The 2,367-nt window shown below is 40.8% G+C and overlaps 1 non-coding gene across 1 annotated transcript; it reads right to left on the bottom strand.

The window, feature by feature from the left end:
- Positions 1-1,483: 1,483 nt before the first annotated feature.
- LOC145135028 (small nucleolar RNA R71) lies at positions 1,484-1,590 on the bottom strand. Its single transcript, XR_013719509.1, has one exon. It is a non-coding gene; the product is annotated as a small nucleolar RNA R71 (small nucleolar RNA).
- Between the last annotated feature and the right edge of the window lie 777 nt (positions 1,591-2,367).

Raw genomic sequence — 2,367 nt, 5'->3', positions numbered from 1 at the left:
CTAAGCCCGATGGAACCTAGCGCCCGACAGCACCTCTAAGAGCAGGGTGCTCGTGGAGAAAGGCTCGGCCCCACCAGGGGCGCCTTCCACTCTAGGGAAAAAGCAACCGTCTCATGCGACAAGGCAGATGCCGCATTACCGCCTGAACCAATCCGTGGCTCTGACAGATTAAGGAGCACGATCGCCCAATCAGCGTCCCTGATCCTTTCGGTTCTGATGCCCTTGTCCCGTACGGACTAGCAGAAGGATTCAGTATAAAAGACTACCCCAAGTGCTTTGGGAAGTAAGTCGTTCTCTCTCAGTTTCCTCATAATACAATCTCAAGTCTATCTACTGACTTGACCGTCAGAGCGTTTTCCCGGGAGCCTCCTCCCAGAGAACGGCTGATGATCCCTTCTCGTTGTGACCTCGCAGGTTCATCGGAATCATAGAAGGCGTAGAGCACCGACGTAGTGGAACCAAGTCACATCAATTAAATTTCATTCCGTGTGTTCACCACCCGACTTACCCAAGCTATTTTATAATTCGACTAGGTACACTACCTATAGATGTATAAATTAGTTAAGTTAGTTAGGTTATAAATTTAAAGCTAGTAGGTAGTTTTGTACACATCATGTTTTTGGCGCCGTTGTCGGGGAACTGGTTATTTTATGTATAATTTAATTGCCTTTCGTTAATTGATCCTTTTTTTGGGGTAAAAACCATAAAAAATCATTTTTCTACATTCAATTTATTTTATTCTTTTCTATGAACGTCAACCACGTCATGGTTGTTCTGTCCACGTCACGGTTACGTCTCAGTATTTTTTTAGTTTAGTAATTTTTATTCATTTTATGTGTTACTCTGTTGTTTTTGTTTTGTTTTGTTTCAGTGATTTATGACCCGAGGATCCAACACTCTAATAATTCCACCATTACAAAATCCAGAATCAGCTTTCCATAAGAAGAAAGACAAGAAGGTCGGCGAGTCTAGCAACACTTTTAAATCTGAAAAATTTAAACTTTTTGAAAAGGCTCCGAGCAAGAAGGAAGAAGGATACAATCCAGACACATCTACCGACGGAAGTTCAGAAGACGAAGTAAAGAGCATGGTTGAAGAGATGGTTGACATCACAAGAATGAATATGGTAGATTATAAGAAGCGGACATGTGAGGATAATGGACCAGGGCTTGTATTGCCCGAGATTTCAGCTGAAAGAAGTTCTGAGCTCAAAGGATACATTCTATCAATGCTCAAAGACATACCTTTTTCGGGAAAGAATACGAAGACACATTCAGACAAATCGATGAAGTAAAGGACATTGAAAACCACTTCAATGTTCCAAAACGTGCCACGAGACTCAGTGCTACTTAGGATGCTTCCGGTGATATTTAGCGGCGAAGCTAACGTTTGGTTGAAATAACTTGTGCCCAGATCCGTTACTACTTGGTCCAATCTTCGTGATGATTTAATTGAGCAATTCAGCCCGCCTTCAAAGATCTCAAAGCTAAAGAACAAGGTTGTTAACTTTCAACAAGAAGTTGGTGAGTCCTTATATGAAGCATGAGAAACATATAAAGGGTTGCTTAGGAGTTATCCTCAACATGATCTAAATATCCAACATGGAGTGTTATTTTAGTTTTAGTTTAGTTTAACCGATTGATTGTGACATCCCCTAATTTCTCGGCCAGAAAAGACCGATTTAATTTATGCTTTTTAAAATAAAATCAGAGAAATCTTTTTAAAAGATGTTGCGGAATTGGTCCCCAAAACAAAACATGATAAAAGTTTATCAAAACCTTTCTTTAAGAAATGTATAGTTTCATTTCATATCAAAACCTCGGGATGTCATGTTCTGATACAGATCAAAAGCATAAACAAGACATTATAAGCCTTACAACAGTTATTTACAACTACTGGTCTATAATCAAAAATCTCTCATCGTCCTCCGACTATGCTCGGGGTCCACTACATGTAACATAAAAAGCTGAGTGGGTCAGGCTTGGGAGCCTGGTGAGCATATAGGGTTTTCAACCCACAATAATAATAAACTTATTAAGTTCACCAATCAACAATAACCCTGATTACCCATTCCCGTTGTCCTCACTTTACGTCCCTAAACACCTATCACAAGGGACCTAGCCTAAGGAATATCATCGGGATGGACACTACTGCTAAGGGGACTCCACAGCCATACATGTCCTAAAGGCAACCATGAGGGGGATGGAGTACACCAATGAACATTTAGTTCATCAACACCTACAAGTTGCGAACCTGCTAGTGTGCCACTGGACTGTCAAGAAAGGTCTGTGGTCGTCATCTATACTCTATTAGACGACTTCACCAACAACAACAACAACAACACCGAGGCCTCTCATAATTTTAACA

Source organism: Lactuca virosa, chromosome 8, assembly GCF_052849685.1.
Source record: "Lactuca virosa cultivar CGN04683 chromosome 8, Lactuca_virosa_CGN04683_v6, whole genome shotgun sequence".
Classification (NCBI taxonomy): domain Eukaryota; kingdom Viridiplantae; phylum Streptophyta; class Magnoliopsida; order Asterales; family Asteraceae; genus Lactuca; species Lactuca virosa.
The sequence above is the reverse complement of the archived record's forward strand: the minus strand, read 5'-3'. Positions and strand labels throughout refer to the sequence as shown.